This window comes from Canis lupus, chromosome 7, assembly GCF_011100685.1.
Source record: "Canis lupus familiaris isolate Mischka breed German Shepherd chromosome 7, alternate assembly UU_Cfam_GSD_1.0, whole genome shotgun sequence".
Lineage (NCBI taxonomy): Eukaryota > Metazoa > Chordata > Mammalia > Carnivora > Canidae > Canis > Canis lupus.
Window position 1 is genome coordinate 48,904,288 of NC_049228.1, and position 24,247 is coordinate 48,928,534.

At 39.7% G+C, this 24,247-nt stretch overlaps 1 long non-coding RNA gene across 20 annotated transcripts in view; it reads left to right on the plus strand.

Annotated features, from left to right (window-relative positions):
• Positions 1 to 670: 670 nt before the first annotated feature.
• LOC111096759 overlaps positions 671 to 24,247 on the plus strand; it is a 91,853-nt gene continuing 68,276 nt past the window's right edge. For 10 of the 20 annotated variants that reach the window (XR_005362457.1, XR_005362446.1, XR_005362454.1 and 7 more), the window contains exons 1-3: positions 671 to 1,283; positions 3,203 to 5,473; positions 19,822 to 19,972. This is a non-coding gene — a long non-coding RNA (uncharacterized LOC111096759). Of the gene's footprint in view, positions 1,284 to 3,202; positions 5,474 to 10,106; positions 10,165 to 19,821; positions 19,973 to 24,247 lie in introns of those variants that run through there. The other 10 variants (XR_005362450.1, XR_005362456.1, XR_005362448.1 and 7 more) reach the window with 9 other exon arrangements.

A 24,247-nucleotide genomic window follows, 5' to 3' on the forward strand; every position in this document is an offset into this window, starting at 1 on the left:
AATTATATTATATTATTATAATATATATTATTTATTTTTATTTATTTAATTTACTTATTAATATTACACATGTATTACATCGTGAAATATGCGTTGAAAATGCTATTTGGCTTTTAATGGATTTTCATATCCATTATCTGATTTACTTCAAAATAATGATATAAGGATACCTTGGCGCCTTAGGAGTGAGTGATTCATGCAGTGGTTGCTATAGGAATTGAGATGAAAACATGTCACTTTGGGTTTGTTTGAATTGCAACGGCTGCCCAGTGGTTACTGGACAAACTTTACCTGGCCCCTCCCTACGGCAGGATGTAGACGGGCGGAGAGAAGAGGAGTTCCTGGACACAGCAACAGAGCGCGCGAAGACTTGACGACGGCCATGTAGGTTTTGCATTAGTAAAGCAATCAGGAGACTAAAGCCCTGGGAATAACGCTGCAACCACACACCCTAGATCCTGCCCGCCCCCCCACCCCCCAGCCCTGAGGGCGCTCTGTGCCCTAGACAGGGAGGGAGGCACCGCCGCTGGACCCGGGGAAGCTTGGCTCCCCGCATGGTTTCACCAGAGGCGTTTCCTTAGCAGGGCTGAGGTTTCCATAACCTCCTTTTAGGGACCCAACTCACCTTGGATTTGAGCTGTTTTTCTTCTCACGCTCAGGGACACGACAGCTAGTGCTAAAAGAGGCTGTGAGGATGGGGCAGTGGACTCACCTGCGAGTCGACTAGGCGGGGGGCATGGCAGCTCCTCAGACGCCCTCTGACCTCCGTGGGAGCCATCTTCCAGCGTGCAGCCGCGAGCCGCACCTGACGCTAAGGCCCCCTGGGCGCATGCGCAGCAGCGCCCACTTCCGGCCTCCCGGACCCCGCCCCGTGGAGATGCGTTGCTCTGCGGGTCCTCGACCAGCCAGCCTCCTGGGTGAGTTCTCGGCTCCTGAAACCGCCGGTCTGCGGGGCCAGCCTCTCTCCAGTCCCTCCTCACCCTCCCGCCCTCTGTGTACCAGGTCCGTTTTGAAACGCACCCTGGACCTCCTGAGGTTGTGGACCCACCGGCTAGCAACAAAACTTTCTTCATGTTTGTTAGTAAATTTTATATAGGAGACAGAAGCTGCTCACAGCTTGTGCTTAAATTCCATCACCGGGGAAATGTTTGCAAAGATTTCTCATGTCTTGTAAATGTTGGGAATCCAGATTTGCCTAGAGCGTGGACGGAGAAGATGACGTCTCCACTGGTAGCTTCCTTGGCTCATAGCACCTGCTTCCCAGGGAATTCCTCTCCAAACAGGTAGGTGGGATTTTTGGTAAGCAATTTATCCAGTGGGATCACAGCATTTATGCTGAATCACTGACTCTGACAATTTTTGGACGGGGTCTTATATTTGTTTTCTGTTATTAAAACCAGTAGTGAGAGAAGCAGAAGAGAAACACACAGACTCTACAATGTGGTCAACATCACACTAAATTGGAGGTGCTGTCTTAAATAGCAGGAAAGAAGAAAACGGATACAGTGTAGACTTAGTTTTTGACACAATAAAAATTAGTTGCATTTTTGGCAACTTTTTGCCTTCTACACCCCATCCTGGCCCCAGCTCATCCACTTGAGCCTTTGTGCCCTTTTATTACCTCCCAAAGTTGTCTGCATCCACATTGCCCCATCCTGTGGTGAGAGCAGCCGAGAGAAGACTGTGAAGAGATAGGATAGGTGGTCCTTTTAGATGAGGTTCATGTTCATCTATTATCATAGATATGCAAAATATACATAAAATCATAAATTTTTTTTTAATTTTTTTAATTATTTTTTATTTATTTATGATAGTCACACACAGAGAGAGAGAGGCAGAGACACAGGCAGAGGGAGAAGCAGGCTCCATGCACCGGGAGCCTGACGTGGGATTTGATCCCAGGTCTCCAGGATCGCGCCCTGGGCCAAAGGCAGGCGCTAAACCGCTGCACCACCCAGGGATCCCCATAAAATCATAAATTATTAGAAACTTTCCATGCTATCTATTTTTTAAAAAGATTTATTTATTTAAGAAAGAGAGAGCATGCACACGAGTGGAGGGAAGAGCAGAGAGAGGGAGAAGTAGACTCCCCACGGAGTAGGGAACCCAATGCAGGCTCAGTCTCAGGTCCATGATCTGAGCTGAAGGCAGGCGCTTAATCAACTGAGCCATTCAGGCGCCCCCATATTATATATCCTTCTATGCTCATTTCACATATGAGGAAACAGGTATTTAAGAAAAGGAAATCCCTTTTAAAGTTCACAGTGAGTTAGCTGTAGGACCAGAGTTAGCACTCAGCTTCCTGGTTCCTTTATAGCCTGTTACCTCGTACCCTGGTAACTCATGAAATAGAGAGACAGTGGCCTGTGTACGTGGTCTTCTACCAAGGCAACATATGATTCCCTCTCTGTGGAACTCCATCACCTCAATCTCTACCTAGCAGATTCCTCCTCATTCCTGTGTTTAAGGTAAAATATGATCTTAGCACCCTCTGAGTTCCAGGCTGCCTTCCACACTCTTTAGAAGGGCCCTGGCTTCCTTTGCTACATGTTATCCTTCTAATTACCTATTAACTGTCTGCCTTGCCCTACTGTGAGTTGTGTGAGGATGCAGTGCCTGACACAGTTTATGTTCAATGAGTATTTGTTGGTTGAATAAATGAATATGGATTGAGCCCTTAGGTAGGCCTGTATATTTCAGACACTTCACAAAGATACACTGTGTATAGCATATAGACATGTTATTGTTACTTATTAATTTATTTTTAAATTCGGTTTTCATTGTTCCGCAACTCTGGCTAACTAAAGCAAGAATGAAATTTAATGGAAGGATACAGCGAACTTACAGAGATGGCCAAGAACTAGGCTTGGAAGAAGATAGGAACGGAGCCAGCTCTGGAGAAGGAGAAACAGTAATGGCTGAAACAGTCTCCTAGCAGAGAGAGCTGGGTCAGGGGCTGTGGCTAATCAGTGAATTCTTACTATTTAAAATCTCTTCTGTCACCATGAACAAGTTTCATGTGTCAGGGAAGGAGTACCCAATTAGCATAATGTTGAATCTGCTCCGTGGCCCCTTGATTTCTCAAAAGAAGATGCTGTTAGAAAAAAGTAATGAATTCTGAGTGAGATGGAAAAACAAAATAAGACATGTGTCCACTGTACATATACACAGAACTGCCTCAAGTCTTTCTATGCTTTCACAGATGGAGTGAGGTGTTCCTCAGCATGTTGGGTACCTCTCACATGAGGGTGCAGTTCTGCCAAGATCTCCGCCTTCTCCATGAGTGTGTGAGCTCCTGAGGCCTGGCATATACTTGTTATATCATAAATGTATTCTGAATGAATGAAAGGATAAATTTTAAAAAGGTGGTATGGTGATTATAAAAGACAGCCCTCAGAGAGGATGCCAGAGACAAGGATGCGATATAAGGTAGATATGGGCAATAATAATTCGACTTCAGGTGTATATTCAGTTCTCAATTATTTCTCATAACAACCTTGTAAAATAGGAAGGATAGTTATATTCCTTATGTTACTGATAAAGAAATTAGACTTAGAGTAAGTGATTTATTCAGGGTCACAAAACTAATTATTTGCAAAGCTGAGATCAGAATATAGGTCACCTTTCTCTTACCCCAATGCTTGATATGATGATTGAGTAATTTTTTTCATGTTTTTATTCAAATATTTGGTGATGGATGATAAGTCAGAGATGGATATGGGGTTTTGTAGGGAACAAAAGAAGCCTGAGGACATTTGAAAATAATGAGCAGTCTTGGAAATGAAGCTAATGAGAAGTACCACGTTTACATATACATAAGGTATGATAGCGGTGGGGGGTATGAGAGCAGGCACCCCATGGAGTAACAGTTCACGAAAAGAGTAGACTCATTACACACATTCAAGATATTTTAGATTGAGTGGTCCTATGGTACAGAAGTATTGCTATGGGATGAAAAGTCCCTTACAAAATACTTGTGAATACCCTGAATATGGAGACAAGACTTTTGTAGAGGGACCAGAAAAGTTTCTGATATGCCCACAGCACATATCCTTTTGGGATCCTAGGATTCTCGTGGATTGGGGCAAAGTGGACTTTTGCCCTGCCAGCTCACCTGGATGAGTTACCTCACCTCCTTTTGTTGTTAGTGGCTGTTAATGGAGGTATGTTATGTAGAACGCTCTAGTCTTCTCATATCCCAGCTTTGGCAGGAAAAACAAAGCATTTTGATTCAAATGTTTATTTTCCAGCCAACTCATTCCTCAACTCCTTGTTCTAGGTTAGACTTGTCATCTTGAAGCATTATTTAAAAATCTAGATTCTGAGACTACCTGTGAAGATTAATCTAAGATGGAGAAGGAATAATTGACACCTGTGCTTTTTCCTAATCTCAGCCAGTAACTCCAACATGCATATCCATTTCGGTGAATTGATTTCTGTATGTAAGAGAGAAAGGGGAAGTACTAGAAAAAAAAAAGAACAATGAGTATGGTGAGCCCTAATTTCCTAAGATCATAGGACAATAATATGAAGGTTTTTTAAAAGGTTAAAAAATAGACTGACCAAAAAAAAAAAAAAAAAGAAAAAGAAAAAAAGAGCAAACATATGATCCTGAGGTACCACTTCTCAGTATATATACAAAGGAAATGAGGTACTATGTTGAAGAGACATCTGCACTCCCATGTACATTGCAGCATTATTTATAATTGCCATGATACAGAAATGACCTAAGTGTCTGTTGAGGGATATATGGATAAAGAAAATGTGATATGTACACACACACATACACTTTGTCTCTTCTTAAATATTCAGTCTTGAAAAGGAAGGAAATCCTGCTATTTATGAAAACATTGATGAACCTGGAGGACATGATGCTCAGTGAATTAAACCAGACACAGGAAGATAGTTATTGCATGGTCTTGCTTTTATATGTGGAAGATCGGGGAGATGGGGATATGTAGGTCAAAGGGTATAAAGGTTCAGTTATGTAAGATGAGTCAATTCTGGAGATCTAGTATATAGCATGATGGCTGTAGTTAATACTGCATTATATACTTAAAATTTGCTAAGAAATGTTCTCATTATGCACAAACAAAAATCATAACTTTCAAATAATGGATATATTAATTAGCTTGATCATGATGCTCATTTCACAATGAATACAAATATATATGAAATCATATTCTACACCTGTGTAAATATATATAATTTTTATCTATTAAGTATACTTCAGTAACGCTAGAAAGAAAAAAAGATTGGAGCAAACCAATTCTTAGAGAAGTATTTCTGGAAGCAAAAAGTTCAAGGAAAAGGCAAGAAAGAAAACGAGAGGCATATGGATCCAGAATGAGGTGAACATGACCTATAGGCAGTAGCCTTGGTTGGAGAAGGGACCCCAAGAAAATCTTCTGCCAGGACAGGAAAAGAACATTACCACGTCCCATTGGATCCTTGAGAAACTTCTCTTATGAAGGTATCACTATTTAAGTAGGGGGAAGTGGGAAGGAGGAAGAAGAGAGAAAATTTTAGAATTCATTATTGGCAGCATTTTAATAATGACAGTGATGATTCTGTTCAGAGGTTCAACTTCACAAAGAAGGTGTTCTGTCATTTGGTGGTAGAGAAGTTTGGTTACTAGTATAAAGAAAGAAAAATCAATTCTTAAAAGTGGTGTTTTACATTCTCCCCTCAGTTATTTTAGCCCTAGTTTTTCTAAGGCAGAAGAGGAAAGTCACATTTCCCCTAAAAGTCTTGCAGACTGTAAATGTAAAGAGGAAAGGATTCCTGAGATGTATGTTTTGCCTTTCTATAGAGAGCAAAAATTAGCATTCAGTCTCCTTGTTACAAGTCCCATTTTGATCTTTTTTTAATTGCCAGGGAAAAAGTAATGAAGAGCAATTCTAATTTAGCCACGAAAATCCTACAAATGATAAAAAAGCCTGAGCTGACAGGTGCGCTGAAAATGGTCATGTCATTCCTCTCACTTTGAGGCTAACTACAGTTAATAATGGTCTAGAGTTATCCTTTGAACTGCTCATGGTGTCTTTCATCTGGAGAGTTCAAAGCCCTTTATAAACAATAAATAATTAGATCTCACAAAAGTCCTCAAAGTAGGAACATGAGAATTATGCTGTACCCATTTTACAGTTGAATAATGGATCACCCCAGGCCTAGAGCTGGCCATGGAAATGCAGTCCTCTAGGAGTCCTTTGTCCTTGACTGCTCTCTCATGTTGAGGGCCTCTCAACCTACTAGGAAAAGCCACCTCCACATTCTCATCTTTACCCTGTGCCAAACCCACTAATGTATGCTCCTTTCTTCCATCTTCCATTTTTGATCGTCCCTCTCTTGCTTGCTTTTCGGATAATCATTGTCTCTGTTGCTTCATGAGAATTATTATATCTCTGGTTTACCCTGTACCTTAAGAATTAGAATAGGGCTTCTGTTCCTTTTTAGAAAACAGTTAATGAGTAGATCTTTCTTAGTTATCTCATATGTTTGCAGCAGTGGCCCAAGCACTGCAGGTGCTACCAAAGGAGCACCTTTTAAGCTTAAATTGAATTTAAGCATAAAACACAGATCCAACCTTGTAGAAGCTTTAGGATGGTGAAGGGAGAGGACTGAGATTCAGGGTACAGCAAGGAGCCAGGCCCTGCATCAAAGGCTTTATTGTGTATTACCGAATCCTAGGGATCCAAGAATTCAGAAGGAAGGTCTGGGGATCTGGGGAGTCAGGCTTCTTGGAGGAGCTTGGGTTTGGTGGCAGTAGAGACTAAGTAGATTTAGGAGAGGCTTTCCAGGTCCAGGGCCAAAAGGTCCCTGGGAGGCCAGGGTGATGGGTTGTTAGAGGAGCATAACAGACAATTAAGTCTTTCTGTAGCATGCAGCATAGGCCCTTGAACATGTTAGCTATTCAAGGAAATGGGGTGTGTGACAGATACATGTAGCAGCGGGTGCAGAGCTCAGCGCAGCCCTGTTCACCGTGGTTGGAAACTTAATCTAGTAACCTGCAAAGAGGAGATTTGCTTCCTGTCAGACAAACTAAAGTTAACCTTCTCTTAATGAAATTGCTTATTCTCATTTTATTTTAACTACAGTCTAATGCCTGGGATCTTGAAGCTTGTTTCATGTATGTCAAGACAGAGGGAGGGCTCTGCTATATAACAGTATCTTTAAATCTAAAGTAGTCTAGGCAAGGGCTCATATAAATGAATACGCAAAAGAATGTTTCTTTTCAGGGGCTTTGTTCAGTGCTGGCTTCTGGGGGGAGATAAAAAGGAGTGGAGCTTCGATATGGATTGATAGAGAGCAGGGCACGAGTCCTGGGAAGAATGTAATGAGGATGTGCAGTGGGGCAATAGGAGGTACATATTTGGTAGGAATATGCAGCACTTAGTAGTTTTCAGAAGCTTTTTTTTTTCTGTCTACAGTGTTTTGTTTGATCCTTTTGACATCTTTGAGAAGTAGGCATGTTAAGTTTTATTACCCCATTTTATAGATGAGGAACGTGAGAATGGAGAGTTAGATTTTCCCTAAAGATGATATAGGAGTCTAGTAGCAGGGTGGGTCTAGAATCTGATTTTTGTTTCTCAATCCAGGGTTCTTCCTGCTAATGAGCTGTGGCAGGCTTGGAGCAAGGTGGGGCAGTGCAAAGATTCTGCACCTGACAGGTGTTGGATGATGTTTCTCTTCCTGTCTCTGGGGATGGAGAAGCAGCCAAAGAATCTAGGAGGCAAAGCTAGTCCAGGCTTTGTTGACTGGGACCTCTGCCTGAGCTAGTATTTTAACAATATTTCCGTTAGACAGCAAACTTAGTGCAGGGCCACGCACACAGTAGGTGTTCCATAAATATTTGTTGATGTTGTGGACTCAGTACAACTGGCTCACAGCAGGCCCACCATACCTAATCGCCTCAGAAAGGACTGGAAGAGATTGAAAATAAAAATCTCATCAATAATAGAATCTGTTGTTTTCCCTTCTCTGCCCAGGGAGACTTTGGTTCCTCAGTTGCATTTCCAGTATTTTAAGATGGGAATAATTTTCACAGTGGCAGGTTCAGCTGGTGAGATGCTGTTTTAATACGAAGGAAAATGCTAGAATAGAATTTAAGAATATTAAGAAGGGATTTGGTTTCTGACAGAAATATTAGCTGTAAAGGCCGGTATGAAGATTTTAGAGAAATTTAATTAAAATTTAATCTTCTTTCTAATTAAAGTTTCCTTTAATTAAACTTAAAATTAAATTTGCTTTAATTGGAGGAATTTAAAGGGTATTACCTTTTGAGTGTCAATCATTTTGAAAGAAAAAAAATTATGCTGCTTTGTCTGGTTTAAAATGAGGATTGGTGTCAAATTTCCCAAAAAGTAATAAAAATATTGTATTTAAATATAAATCAGCTCTCCTTGGTGTTTGGCTCCCCATTTTCCTGGTTCAAAAACATTTGGCTTGAGTTGCAGTTTCCCTCTATGTGGGAGATCTCTAGAGGAGGTCAGGTTTAGACCATCAAGGGCTCCCATATGACAGTTCTATATTTCTTTCTCCATTATTCAGGTTCCCTGGGGAGCTGCCTCCCTTCTGGCTGAATTGCTGTAAGCCTCCCTCATGCCTTTTTTGGAGAACCTGGTCAATTGATAAGTTTGGGGAAATGGCTGCCTCTTGTCTTTCTCTGGAGCTCCAAGCCCCTTTCATGCTCATTCCTTCCTGAAAGCCTTTTCTATGTGATATATTAGAATCTTTTCAAGCCCCAAATGTCATCCCTTCAAAAACGGGCTGAAAGTAAGTTAATTTCTTCTTCTATGATGGCTCTCACTTATGACTTCACCATTTCCAACAATAGCATCCTCATCATTTGATAAGTCCTTTATGGCAGCCAACACGGCCATAGCTTTAGTAGGCTCTTACTTCATTTCTGGGTGGGGGAGAGCAACAGCTTCTAAGATTCTCTCTCCCATCTATCTTGCAGGCTATTGTCAAATCATTAGTCTAAAAATATCTCTCCTTGTCTCCTGAATAAACTCCAAACTTCTAACCTTGGCATTCAAGGACTCTAACAGTTTGGCTTCAGTTTACCGTTTCCACATTCATTTCCCTTGACTTAGCTAACATACTTTTTTTTAGAGGGAGGGGGAAGGGCAAAGGGAGAGGGAGACAGGGAATCCCAAGCAGATTCCATGCTCAGCTCAAAGCCCAAATCAACTCAGGACTCAATCTCACAACCCTGAGATCATGAGCTGAGCCAAAATAGAGTTGGATACTTAACTGACTGAGCCCTTTTTATTTTTATTTTATTTTTTTTTAATTGAGAGGACTTTGCTAACATACTTAGCTTCCTCCTGCCATCCTAAGCATGTTCCTTTTTTAAAAAAATATTATTTATTTATTTATTCATGACAGGCACTGATTGAGAGAGAGAGGCAGAGACACAGGCAGAGGGAGAAGCAGGCTCCATGCAGGGAGCCTGACGTGGGACTTGATCCTGGGTCTCCAGGATCACACCTCGGGCTGAAGGCAGCGCTAAACCACCAGACCACCGGGGCTGCCCCTAAGCATGTTCCTTAAACACACCCCAAGCTTTTTGGCTTCTGGGTTTTTTTTTCATACCATTCTTCTAGCCTGAAATGTTTTCTCTTTCTTTAAGATCCTGATGGAATTCTAAATCATTCTCAAAGCAACCCCTTGTCTATCTGGCCTGGCATGGTGGCTCATTGTTCTGTAGCTCTGTAATGTTTATTCTGCACACTAATGTTTATATCCTTTATTCATATGTATCCTATATTTGACAGTTTCTCAAGCTTGCAATGTTTTATCTTCTCATTTGATCACTTGAGCCAGCTGTGACATATGTCACAGAAGTATCATTATTTGTATTTTATATATGACCAATATGTAGCTCCAGTTTTTTTCCATATGTTTTGGCTTCCTTAAGATCTCATAGCTGGCCGGGACACCTGCACCCCGATCCGGGACACCTGCATCCCAATGTTTATAGCAGCAATGTCCACAATAGCCAAACTGTGGAAGGAGCCTCGGTGTCCATCGAAAGATGAATGGATAAAGAAGATGTGGTTTATGTATACAATGGGATATTACTCAGCTATTAGAAACGACAAATACCCACCATTTGCTTCAATGTGGATGGAACTGGAGGGTATTATGCTGAGTGAAGTAAGTCAATTGGAGAAGGACAAACATTATATGTTCTCATTCATTTGGGGAATATAAATAGTAGTGAAAGGGAATATAATAGAAGGGAGAAGAAATGTGTGGGAAATATCAGAAAGGGAGACAGAACATAAAGACTCCTAACTCTGGGAAATGAACTAGGGGTGGTGGAAGGGGAGGAGAGCGGGGGGTGGGAGTGAATGGGTGATGGGCACTGGGGGTTATTCTGTATGTTGGTAAATTGAACACCAATAAAAAATAAATTTATTAAAAAAAAAAAGATCTCATAGCTGGTGAGTGACAGAGTAAAGATTAGAACTCAGGTTCTCTCATCCATACAGTTTCCAGCAAAACTGGGTTTTGGCTATTCTGTTCAGATAGTTTATTTTTTTTATTTTTATTTTTTTTATAAATTTTTTTTTTAATTTTTATTTATTTATGATAGTCACAGAGAGAGAGAGAGAGAGAGAGAGGCAGAGACACAGGCAGAGGGAGAAGCAGGCTCCATGCACCGGGAGCCCGACATGGGATTCGATCCCGGGTCTCCAGGATCGCGCCCTGGGCCAAAGGCAGGCGCCAAACCACTGCGCCACCCAGGGATCCCATGTTCAGATAGTTTAAATGCTTCAGAAGAGAGGACAAAAGCCTTTTAAGAACTCAGATTTGAAAACTGTTAAGATTTGCTAAGCTATATATAAGCTAAGTTATATAGGTAATCTTGCTATTTTATTCAAACTATGTATGACACAAATAAAAATCTTCACAAGAGGTTAAATGAAGTGACTTGTCATCACTAATGGAGAGATATACTCTTAAGGACATTTCTCTGTTTCCTCCCTCCCTCCTTCCTTTCCTTCCTCCCCTCTCTCCTTCCTTCTCTCCTTTTCAGTTCCTCTTGGTTCCTCCCTCTCCTGCCTTCCTCCTTTCCTCCTCCTTTTGGAAAAGAGTAAAAGTAATTGCAGTAAAAGAGAATGATGCAAGAAAGATAAATGGTTAAAACAGTAGATAAAATGAACCATGCTTTTAGGATAGTCCTTCTGTAATTGCTGCTCTGAGTTTTGAACACCTGAGAAACTGCTCTCCTGCTTTTGTCTGGGCCAAGGAATGGTTTCAGTCAAGGGCAGCCATGGAAAAGCTAAACATACAGGAAGCTAGTCACTGTACTTCATGGAATAAGGCATCAATCCAACCAGATAGCTTTTCTTGGGAAAATGAATGCTGTGAGCACACAGGGCTGGTGGCTTGCTTGAGGTCATGGCAGGTCCTGGAGTAGATGAGCTGTTTTCCTTGGAAGTTGGAAGCTCTAGGACACAGAATGACTATACTACTCCTGAGACAATTGCCTTGCTGTCCTGCTTCTCTTTGTGATCTTATAGGATTGTTACAGAAGACATCTTAAAATGTCTTAAATCTTAAACACTTAGAAGGTCCTGATTATGTCACTTTGTGTCTCAAAATCCTTAAGAATTTTGGATCTAGTAACTTTCAAATTATGATCAGCCTGTTTTGAAAACTGCCTGTCACATACCCTTCTAAACATTCCTCTACTGCTTTTCTAGATCAGGACTCAGTAAGCTTTTTCTGTAAAAGGCACGTTAATAAACAATTTAGGCTTCTCAGACCCCACAGTCTATATTGTAACTACTCATTTCTGAAAGTGGCTATAGACAATACAAGGGGATCCTTGGGTGGCTCAGCGGTTTAACTCCTGCCTTCAGCTCAGGGCGTGATCCTGGAGTCCCGGGATCGAGTCCCGCATCAGGCGCCCTGCATGGAGCCTGCTTCTCCCTCTGCCTTTGTCTTTGCCTCTCTTTCTCTCTCTGTGTGTGTCTCTCATGAATAAATAAATAAATCTTTTAAAAAAAATGATTGAGCAGGACTGTGATCCAGTAAAACTTTATTAATAAACACTGAAATTTTATTTAAAGTTTATACATTTCATTTCATTTTCACTTATACTGAAATACTCTTTTAGACAATTTTTTCCATCACTTACAAATGTAAAAACCATTCCTTAGTCTCTACAAAAACATATGGTAGATCAGATTTGTCCCCCCTGCGGGACCTAACTTTATCATCCCCACTGTCTCCATAGATATTGTACTCTTATCTCACTGGGTTTCCTGGGGATACTTCTTATTTTCTTACTTCCATGTCTTTGTTGATGTTGGTCTCTCAAACTTATCCTCAGCCTGGGTTTGTTGAAATTCTGCCGATGTTCCAAATCTAGCTCAAATATAGAATTCAGATTATATTCCAGATTTCCTATTCTCAAGCCATACTAGGAATAGGAAATGGTTAAGACTTTGAAATCATACTACCTAGGTCTGAATCCTGGTCTCACTGCTTACTAACTCCATCATCTTGGGCAGCCTAATCTTATTAAACCTCATCTGAAAAATGGAGATAATAACAGCACTCAATTCACAGTTCAGAGGGCTATTGTAAGAATAAAATATTATAAGCAAGTAAAGAGCTTAGCACAGTACCTTACCAGGATGAAGTAATCTGTTCATGTTAGCAGTTGTCAGCTCTTTGTCCTGGGTCCTGCACTTAATGGTATACTGTCCTTCTGCAGTTTATAGAAGAAACAATTTTGCTCCGAGAGCAAACTATGTAATATTCCCTGTTTTTGATTATGTCTTCATTCTTACATGTACATTCTAATTCCTTCCACTTGGTTTAGAAATAAAAGAGCAAAAGTATTTTTTTCCTTCTTTGTCTGTACTCACCTCCACAAAGGAAATGTTGTAATTTTCTCCTTTCTATTCTTTTTTAATTTTAGGTTTGTTATATGTGGTGATAGAATTAATGTGTTTCTCCCGTTAACAAAAATTTATGCTCTCAGAGTCTTATCCTACCACCATATCTTGGTTTGGGCACTAGAACCATCAATTTATATCAACTCAGTTGCAGGAATAATGTTGTTTTATTAATTCTTTCTGTAGAGCATAGAAGCAGGGCCAGGAAGCTCTGCTGAAAGAATTTATTTCCTTTCACTTGCTTTTTGATAAAGTGTGAAGAACATCAGGTAATTAGGAGTAGGAGGGTAAGATTTTTAAAAATCTAAACTCATTTTAAACCATGTCAGATACAAGTTGGAAACCAGCTTAAACTTTTTGAATTGAAATACAGTTTTTACAGTTATTTGCCTTCTATGGTTACTTCATCTATTATTTCATTCATTCAGGGCATTTAATGAACAGTTAGAGATCACCTTAGCTAGGTTGTCTAGGTGAAAGAAGATGAATGAGGGATAGTCACAATTAACTCAAGTAGCTTCCAGGCCATGAGAGTGCAGAGGCATACAAACAATGAGCTCTAACATCAGACAGAGTAAAATGCCTGGATTAGGCACACACCACTGTATGGTAGGAAGGAGTAGCTAATAGTGCTGGTCTAAGATGAAAAGGCTCAAGGGAAGCTGGATATGTCTTAAGGACTGGTGAAAGGGCTCCCCCATCTAATGGAATGGGATAAATGTGGTGTGTGGCAAGTTCAGGAAACAAGAACAATAACGATGGTTTGTATGAAAAGCAAATAATATGTACAGGAATATAAGGAGAGATGGAACTGAGAAATCTACACTCACCATTGAAAAGCTTATTGCATCCTTCTTAGATGAAGGCAAGGACACTCAACTAAAGATGATAATTATCTTTTCAGAAAATGTTCAGAAAACATTATAGAACTGTATATGTAATATGATAATTCCTGACTTTTCAGTGGTGAACTATGAGAATAGTAATCACCAAAAGCAATCTCTAAGAATGAAGCACACACCTTTTGATAAGCATTGTCAAATTCTCTGTCTCTGCTTCAAGCCAAAGAATCATAAAATCTTAGAATAGAGGGTCACCTGGCTGGCTCAAATCAGTAGCATGCGACTCTTGATCTTGGGGTCATGAGTTCAAACCCCATGTTGGGTGTAGAGGCTACTTAAAAAAAAAAAAAAAAGCTTGGAATAGAAAGCAACCATAATTGGCCTCTGATCCAATATATCTAGACATTTTTTTTTGGTAAGGATCCCTTAAAAATACTAGAAAACTTCAGGGCAGCCCAAGTGGTTCGGTGCTTTAGTGCCACCTTTGGCTCGGGTTGTGATCCTGGAGACCCGGGATCGAGTCTTGCGTCGGGCTCCCTGCATGGAGCCTGCTTCTCCCTCTGCCTGTGTCTCTGCCTCTCTTGCACGCTCTGTGTCTCTCATGAATAAATAAATGAAATCTTTTAAAAAAAATACTAGAAAATTTCCTAGATTCTCCACGTAATACTTGTGCTCTGTGATGAAAAAATTCATAATTATAAGAAGCAACTATGAATTTAGTTAAATCTTATTCACCTTTGCATGTATATTATGTTGAAGAAAAATTATCATAAAAGTGTATATATAAGCTATATTGTTTATTCAGGCTATAGCCAATGCTGGTACCCAGTAGGTTTGCGATCTCCTTGCATAACTTAAAGAAGTGTCTTCCCATATCCCAGGCCTCTAGGCCTGTCACCTCTGCTAAGTCTCCTGAGTGACTTGTTGCCTGGTTAGGTAGTGTTGCAGTCAGGGTAAGACTCCAGAGAGATTCAGTTAAATTCAGCTTTCAGTGATCAGATACTTCCCATGTGTTTAGTATTGTGCCAAGGCTCTGATGCACATGGAAGAGAGCCAGAAGATGGGATGCTTGCCTTCAAGGAGTGTGTGGCTTGGGACACCCAGGTAGCTCAGCGGTTGAGCATCTGCCTTCGGCTCAGGGCATGATGGTGGTCCGGGGATTGAGTCCCACTTTGGGCTCCCTTTGGGGAACCTGCTTCTCCCTCTGCCTATGTCTCTGCCTCTCTCTCTGGGTCTCTCATGAATAAATAAATAAAATTAATAAAAAAAATTGTTAAAAAGTAGTGTGTGGCTTGAGTGTTGCCTCAGTATATTATCTTTCTGCAATATATTATCTTTAAAGTTTCTCTTATTACAATTCAGTACAATTCAGTACAATTCAGTACTAATTACTGATATAGATCAATAAATGGAAAAAACACTCCATCAGAAAATGGGCTTTTTTTTGAACCATGGATTTAGCTTGTGACGAGAACCTTCATACACTTCAGTTTGCATATTCTCCATTCTGCAGTGCGAATGTCCCGCCCTAGACTTCAGGGATAGCTTTGCTCTTACCACCAATTCCTATAAGGGATGCTTAGGCAGTACTGTTACTTCTTTTCCTCGCCAAAGATCACTTTTAGTGTTGGTATGTTGGAATTTAAACAACGTACAGAGGCAGTGTTAACTATTTTGATGAGGTTGGGTAAAGCTTTTATGGACTCAGGGACGGACATTAAATGAAACAGTGGACAATCACTTTTACGCAATTATTGAATCAACAAATTATGCTGTGGTAGAAATGACGTGGGGCTAGATGCTTGATGACCTAGATTTTCTTCTTGAATTTTCAGTTCTTTTATGTGAATGGTAGTATTTCAAACTGGTGCCCATGAATGAGACCAGTGGGATGCAAATCCTAGCTCTGCTCCTTACTAGCTCTGTGGCCTTGTTCTTTAATGTGTCTGTGTCTTGGTTTCCTCATCTGTAAATGGCTGTAGTTCATGTATTAATAGTGCTTGCATCATAAGCTAACTAATATATGTGAAGCACTTAACCCAATGCCTATAGCATGACATCCAAAAATGTTAGCTATTACTATGTGCTAAAGAATAATAAAGTTTTTTTGGATTCTGACTTTTGGAGCTGGAACACTGACATTAATGGATTAAATGGATTAATTCTGACATTAAATGGATTTTAATTCTAGCTCAGTGACTTGCTAACTGGGAGACTTTAGGTAAGTTTTTAAACCTTATTTCTCTAAATCTCAGCCTCTTTTGTAAAATGGGGGAAATAATATGTATTACATTGCTCTGAAGATTAGTCCCAATTTCTTAACACATTCCCTGATACACAGTGCATAGTGTACTCCTTTCCGTTTATGATAACATTTAATGATAGTGATTTTTGGACATATTCATGATTGGCTACTATGTAGAAGGTCGAGTGCTAGTAATTTTGAGGAATAAAGTATCCTCTGTCCTCAAAGAACTAGCTACCTAGCGAGGGAAGTAAGAAATACTCATTGTTAGGGGTGCTTGGGTGGCTCAGTCAGTTAAGCATCTGCCTTCAGCTCAGGGCATGATCCCGGTGTCTTGGGATCAAGCCCAATGTCAGGCTCCCTGCTCAATGGGGAGTCTGCTTCCTCGGCCCCTCCCCCACTTCTGTTTTTTTTTTCTCTCTCTCTCTTAAATAAATAAAATCTTAAAAAAATACAAATTATTAACAATAAAAATGGGGTGTATGTCATGCAAAAGATGGTACAAAACATGATAATGATTAACTTCAGTTGTCTTAGGAGTTCAAATAAAACAAAGAGCAAAGACCTGTGATTATATAATAAATGAAGAGTCTATTATAGAAATGTATTTTTGGAAGATGACAGCAAGCCACATATTACCCCTTGTGAGTTTTAGGAATTCTTCATCTTGTACATTCTTTATAACCACTGTATTGTAAGTGGAAAATGCAATGTCTTAAATATAACTGTATTTAAAATTGGCAACAAAAAAAATGTACAAAAAAGTGAATAGCAACTTTCCCCCTGCTCAAAGTCTGAGAATGACAGATGTCCAAATTGGGAAATCTGCTATTACCATGTACTGACCATATTGGGTCCTGACCAGATTGAGTCATTTGAATAGAATGTTACTTCCAGTTTATTTCAGGCAGTTTGTGGGTTTATCTTCAATGACCCCATTGCTACCTCTCTTGCCATTCCCCACAGAAGCCATCCTGCCATCTCATCACCTCTTGGTTAGGAGCTCTTCCCTTGCAGTAGAGCATACATTTACTTTCTTTAAATCTCATTTTGTTTTTCTAATACCATCTTGAGTGACATAGAACTATTTTTCACCTCTTTTGGGATTTGTGATCTTTCAACATTTGCCCAGTTCCCTCCCCAGCCCTATCACCCCATCTAGATAACTCAGCTCTGATATTAGTAAAAATGTCCCCAATTTAAATGCTAAATCACTAGGTTATTTTTAAAGACTGTGTGCTGGGAGAAGTGAGGAGGGAACAAGAAAAGGCTGTTGATTTAGTGGAGCCAATTGCAAGCCTGTAGAGGTATGAATGACTGTGTGTTTTGGTGAGCTACCTGCCACGTTCCTTGGCTGGTGAGGAGGGGAGAAGTGGCAGTAGTCAACAAGAGACCAATTAAAGTCTGACCTCTTCATCGGTGCAGGTCCTGGCTGCATGTATCTGGGCCAGGAGGTGGCCTCTAACTACCTCTCAAACTATGCAGCTGGTTTAGGAGCTTCTATTCTGAGATTAGACAAAGGTGGGTGGAGGGGCATCCTGGAAGGACACTGTGGCTTGAGAATGGTTTTCAGTAACATGGCTCCTTTTGGAAGCAGGCAGTGAAGATGAGTAAAACCTTCAGGGAAAAAAGCAAGCAGAAGGTATAGGAGAAAAGAGTGCAAAAGAGCAAAATAGGCATTGCCAATTTGTTTTAAAGAACAAGAGGGAAGAATTTTCAAGGACAAAGTGTGAAAAGCAAAAGGGGAAACAAATACACACCCTGAAAACACATCACACACACATACACACACCCCACATTCAGGGGGATTCTCTGATGTTCAATGCAGCAGGATTGACAGGTACTTGTCTGCAGGCTCTCTTTGTCATCCAGAATCTATCAAACAGGCAGTTGCGAGAAGGCACTTTTCTGGGATGACAGTGTTAATGATTAAGGACTTTCTTGTTGAGTTTAGCTTTCCTGACAAACTGGTGTTACCATAATTAAATTCACAAACCTCCCTCCTACCCTTCAAATTACCATTACATGAGGTTATTTATTTATTTTTTTTCTATTTGCTTCAGTTGCTCTTGGCACCTCTCCCCTTGAACTCCTTCCTTTGAGAAAGATTTCTGCAGTATTCAGAATTTTTTTTTTTCCTGAGAAACTACCTTGTTTTCTTAGTCTGGCTGAACAGAAGTTGGATTGTTGAATATTTCCAGCTTTTTTGTGCTAGAGATTTCTCAGGCTGGCCAGGGCACCTCATGTCAAAGGTGAACATGCAAGGCCACTACCAAATTTTCTGAAATCATATGCCTTGGCTCTAAGAGTTCAACCTTAATCATTAATTAGTTCTGTATTTTGACCCTATTGAGTAGGCATGGTTATAGCATAAATTAGTAAGAATGATTGATGTTACGATTTTAAAGCAAGGACCTTACCTTCTAGATTTATTTCTAAAGTCTTCAGATTTATTTCCAAGTACTTTCCAACATATTCCTTTTGATAAAATGAGGATAATTTCTGTGAAGTCCAAACATTTTGGGCTCCTGGCCTTTGTTCATTGTAGTTCTCTGTTTTCACTAAGTTTATCCCAATTCCACCCTCTCTCAAGTTCCAAATCAAGGTCCACCTCTTTTTCTTTTCTTTTCAAGATTTATTAATTTATTTGAGAGAGGGGGTGCATGCACGTGCTGGTAGGGGAAGAGGCAGAGAGAATCTTCAGGCAGATTCCCCACTGAGTGGAGAGCCTGTGGTGGGGGCTCTAATTCATAACCCATGAGACCATGATCTGAGCTGAAACCAAGAGTCTGACACTTAACCAGCTGAGCCACCCAGGTGCCCCAAGGTCCACCTCTTCTAAGAAGCATTCTGTGACTGCCTGTTTTTGACAGATCATTTTAGATGACCTCCTCTATCTATCTATCCATCCATCTATCCATCCATCCTCTGTCTCTTTATCAATTAAATGAACTTTTTTTTTTACAGCAATTTTAGGTTCACAGCAAAATTGAATGGAAGGTACAGAGAATTCCCATATACCCCTTCCTTCACACATGCATGCCATTTATTTTTCATTTATTCAGAACATTCTTATATTTTTATAGCTTTTTGTCAGTGTGTAACTTTCATCTTCTTATTAGGGAGGGTAGGAGTCTTGTCTTCTCTCAGAGTGTCCAGGATGAGTTTAGTGCCCAAAAATGGCATGTTGGTTGATAATGCCATTATTTTTCCTTAGTCATAGAAAAGGTAAACATTTATGGTACATTTCTTGTATGATATCTTGCTTTTCAATGTTTCTATTGTTTTCATGATACACTAGAAATAATAAATACATGGCTAAATGTTCATAATGTACCATATCTTTATCCAGATTTAGTCTTAGGGAGACACCAACCTGGTCTTGGCCAATCATTTGAAATAAAAGGCTGTTTGTCACAAAAGCGCCTATTGCACAAGAAACTGTATAGTTGGTTCTCTTCAGATCCATCCATCATTTCCAGTCTTCTGGAAAAAGAACATCAATTGATGTTCCACTCATATTAGAGATATGCCTTTGTATACCAATGATTATGCCAAATGAAATGAAAAGTTTCAGAAAGTCTTCTTGATCTCTGCTTCCTCACCTGAACAGATCGCTTTAATCTATTTATGCCCAGAGTGGAAGAAAACTCACTTATCTAAGAACTTATGACTAAGGGTATTGAAAGGAAACTTCAATCCTCACAAGGGTAGGATCAGAAATGAACTAATTTTTGAATCCTATGCTCCTTAATGGGGTAAAAAAAGAAATTCTCTATCCAGACAGCTCTGTGTTTTTTTTTTTTTTCAGAGCAGGAGTTCGTGAAGTAAGTCCTTAAAATCACATCTGTTCACCTTATGTGACGGGAAGGAGAGGCGACTTCTGAAGCAGGGTGATTGAAATGGAAATACATTCAAATAAATGGACTCTGGGCTCCACTTTGTTCTAAATAACCTCTACTGTAAGTGATCAGCTTATTTGAAAGTATGATGGGTGGGCTATCGGGGCAAGGCTGTATCTGATTTTTTTTTTTTTAATCATTAGTCTATCTTCCCTTTTTGTTCAACCTTTTGGAATAAGGTCTTACACTCAGGGCAGAATAGGGGGTGGGGGAGCTGAGCCTTCAAAGGACACTCTGCACGTGTTTCTAATGGGTTTTCAAGTGCATTCTTCTCCCCTTGGACTATGTCTCTTTCAGAACACCTAGATTTGAAATTTGCTGTATTATCACTAGGTGGTCAGAAACCAAGGGATGCCATAAGTACTGATTTGTATATAAGAAGAGAAGAAATTAGATTTTCTTTTTAATCAGGAAAGCCATGTGCCCAACACCCTGCAGCACTAACAATTGCATCTTGCATAGCACAACTGGGTACCATGGTTGAATGTATCTGAGCTGCATGGGAACAAAGGTTCAGTTACAATGATATGTACATATTTGCATATGATCAGTTCAGAATTTTACTTTATAACCTCTGACTACACCTTAAATTAGTCTCAGGTTTTATTTAGCTTGTACATTGTCTCGGTCACCTGAATTGCCTCTTCTATATTTTTGCTCACTTGAGTGTTTTTTCAAGCAGAACAGTGAAGAAAACTTTCTCCTTTATTGAAAACATGGTATATTTTAGGCATTATATTTGGGGCTTTACATTCTTCAACTTATTTTATCCTTTCAACAACCCTTAAAAAAATACAGTATTATCCTCATTTTATAGTCTGGAAATTTGAGGCTTAGAAAGGATTGAGTGAATTGTCCAAATTTATATAGCTTATAAGTGGTGGTGTCAGGATTCCAATTCTCTATCAAGGCTCAGTCTTTTTTCCAAAATCTTATCTATATTTTATTTATTCACAGATTCAGCTAGATTTTCAGTTCCTGGACAAAGATATTTGTGTACCCTTCCTCCTTTTAGTACTTTCTTCCTTTCATCCTCCTTCTTCCCTTTAAATTATATGCTAATGGCACAAAATTCAAACAGTCTGGAAATATAGAGAGCAAATTTCAAGTCTTTTTATCTCTTTGTCCCATTCTTTTCCCCATCTTTTGAGGCAACATTTGCAATGTACTGTGTGTCTCTCTAGACAATTGTCTTTATACTTAGGCATGTACAAAAACAAATGCATAATACATATTTATAGTAATCTGCATGTATATTTCTACATTCACACATAAATTTATAATTTGGGTTGATATTTTTCCATAAATGGTATTATACTGTATATATTGCCATGAAACCTGATATCTTTCATGTAAAGTATCTGTTCCAGCTATTTAGTTCCATAATAAATCACCCCAGAATGTAGTAGCATAAAACAACCATTTATTATGTTCATGTATTCTATTGGTCAGAAATTTAGAAAGAACGCAGTGTGGAAGATAGGTCTCTACTTCCCAATGTCTGAGGCATAGAGGACTTGAAAGTTGGAAGATGGAATCATATGAAGGTTTATTCAGTCTTGTGTCTGAAGGTTGATGTGGCTATTGGTTGGGGGCCTTTGTTCCCCTCCACGTGGGCTTCTCCATCTGATCTCTCTGTGTAGTATAGTTTAGGTTCCCCCACAGACTGGCATTGGCTTCCTCCACAATAAGTGTACTCCAAAGCAGAGAGAGCCGGGAGGATGCTATATCTTTTTTTATGACCTTACCTGGGAAGTCACACTGCATCCCTTCCACTCAAAACTGTAGTTCATAATTCTACCCAAATTCAAAGAGAGGGGAACATAGCCTCATTTCTAGGTAGAAAGGTAGAGTTACATTGTGAGAAAAGCATGAGGGGTCGAGATGTTCTTATCTTCACGTAGGAAAAACAACAAAACAAATCATCTGCTACAATAGCTTAGATGTATTTCCATATCAATCTGGAGTCCTGTATAGTATTTTAAAGTTTTTAAGTTCCAGTGAATTGACATACAATGTAATATTAGTTTCAGGTGTTCAGTGTAGTGATCCAACACTTCCATACATCACCTGGTGCTCATCACAGCAAGTACATTTCTTAATCTCCATAACCTATTTTACATATCCCCCCACCTTCATCCCCTCCGGTAACCAGCAGTTTGTAGAATACGCAGGTATTTATAAGAACCTGGCTGGAAGAGAAATTGTATCTGAATAAGGAAGACACTCACTAGTACAACTGTAATACCTGTGCCCATCAACCATATGCTTTAGGTTTGAATTATCTTTTACCTACTTTGTGCTAGAAATAGAATGCCCTAATTTCTATTCTGTAGTCCCATTTCACTGTTCTGAGTTATCCTTTCAGTTTTTTTGTTGACATTAATAAGCCCTTGAGAGAATCACAAAAATTCTCTAATAATGGCTAAAATCTCTTTACAACTCGAACCTGTAAAATTGTTTTCAGTCAGGGAAAAAAGAACTCTGCTTTGTTGAATGTGAATGTCATCTTAACAAACATCTTCTGAGCAGTGTTTTTGTCCTTGCATGTATGGGAAAGAGTTCCACCTTCATGAGTCACACTTACTCCATAGTGAGGCTCAGACTGCTTCTCCTGAGGGAAGGTAGAAGGCTAAGTGGTAATCATAGCTATGGATCTCTTAGTACATGCCTTATGTTTCACTTATACCTCCACCAGCTTTCTAAAGTTGCCATTAATATCCTCATTTTCAGTTCCAGTGATTAAGGCTCTGACGGTTAAGTAATGTGACTTAAGTTTCATAGTGAGAAAATATCAGAGGTAAAACTCCAAGTCATTTCTGACTCCAAAGCCCACTATATTAAATATTGCCTCTCCTGCTCATGGACTCAGAAATTGTTATCTCCTATCTATAAAAATGAAAACGATATGAATACCTACTAAACACACTATTGTAAGTTTCTTACATACAATAACTCAGTCAATTTTTATAAGATAACTAGTGAGAGTATCATTATCTTTATTTGTAGATGCAGAACCAGAAATTAAGCAGCTAGCCTAAATTTTCCTAGCTAATAAGTTGTGGAGTGAGATTCCAATATGATATTCTCCAAAACTGTAAATGTATTTACTAGAATGGGTTAATTCATGAATTACAGCTCTGTAAACTATTATCACAGGAATGTTGATCTTCAGACTATGCTCTTACACTATGTAACTGTTATACTGCCCCTCCACATGCCCCACAGTGCTGCCCTTGAAGGCAGAGTTCTGGCCTGGATGGATCCAGTATGTCAACATGTGCATTATTCAGTTCTGAAGTTAATCGTAAACCTGAACAGAGGAGTCTGGTTAACTCACCCACAAATCTGCTTCATCTTGAGCAGCAGGATTCTCACCCCTTCTGAAGCATCTAATTAATCTGCTTAGTCTTCTTACTGTGGCCAGATGAACACAGCCTTGGGTGAGCAGAGGACCACCTCTGGCCTCTTAGAATGTGGGGAAAGAAACAGGGCACCCTGGAAAGGACTTGTTTTGGAGGTCAGCAGAATTAATGGCAAGCAATTTCTCTAACAGAGGGAGGGAATTTGGAATTCAAAAGTTTCTCTATTCTAAGAGTGCACATATTACAAGGAGGTAATAATGTCCAGTCAGGGCTGATGGTTCAGATACCCCATTTATAGCCTTAGCATGGGAAGGGCCCTGAGGCAACATTACTGCTGTCAACTCAGCTTGTGAAAGAAGCTGTGGAGGAGCAGCTATAGGATGTTGCTTCTGGGGAAATATCTCCAACTGCAGACATCTGGTTCCAGAATGAGTGCCCATGGAAGAGCAGTGAGTTAAGGCAGTGACAGGATCCATTGTTCTGTGGCCTCAGCCCCACATTCTTAGAATCACAGCCTTTCCAAGCCAGAGTGGCTATTGTCCAGAAATCTCCACCTGGGGAGGAGGAGAAGTTCTGAAAAATCAGAAGTTCAAAAAAAAAGTGAACAGGGTGCACAAGTTTGTATAGGAATTAAGTGGTAAAACTAGATAGGGGACCCAGCAGATATCTGCTCAATAAGTACTTGATGAACTACCAGTTTTAGTAAAAGCTTCCTGTAGGATCAACTCTGTTCTCCATCATTCTTCCATTGTTTAAAAAAATTGAACCCTACTAATTATAGCATAACAAGTATTGGTATTTAAAATCATGGCCCTGTGATATAACAAGGCTGTGAAGTATTATCTGATTTGTTAAAGATTAAATTATATCCAGCAAAATCTCTGGGTCAAAATGTATTATTTTTCTGAAGATTTGTAATCCCTATGAAGCACAAAATAATTCAGTTAATCAAAGTCTGATGAACTAAAAC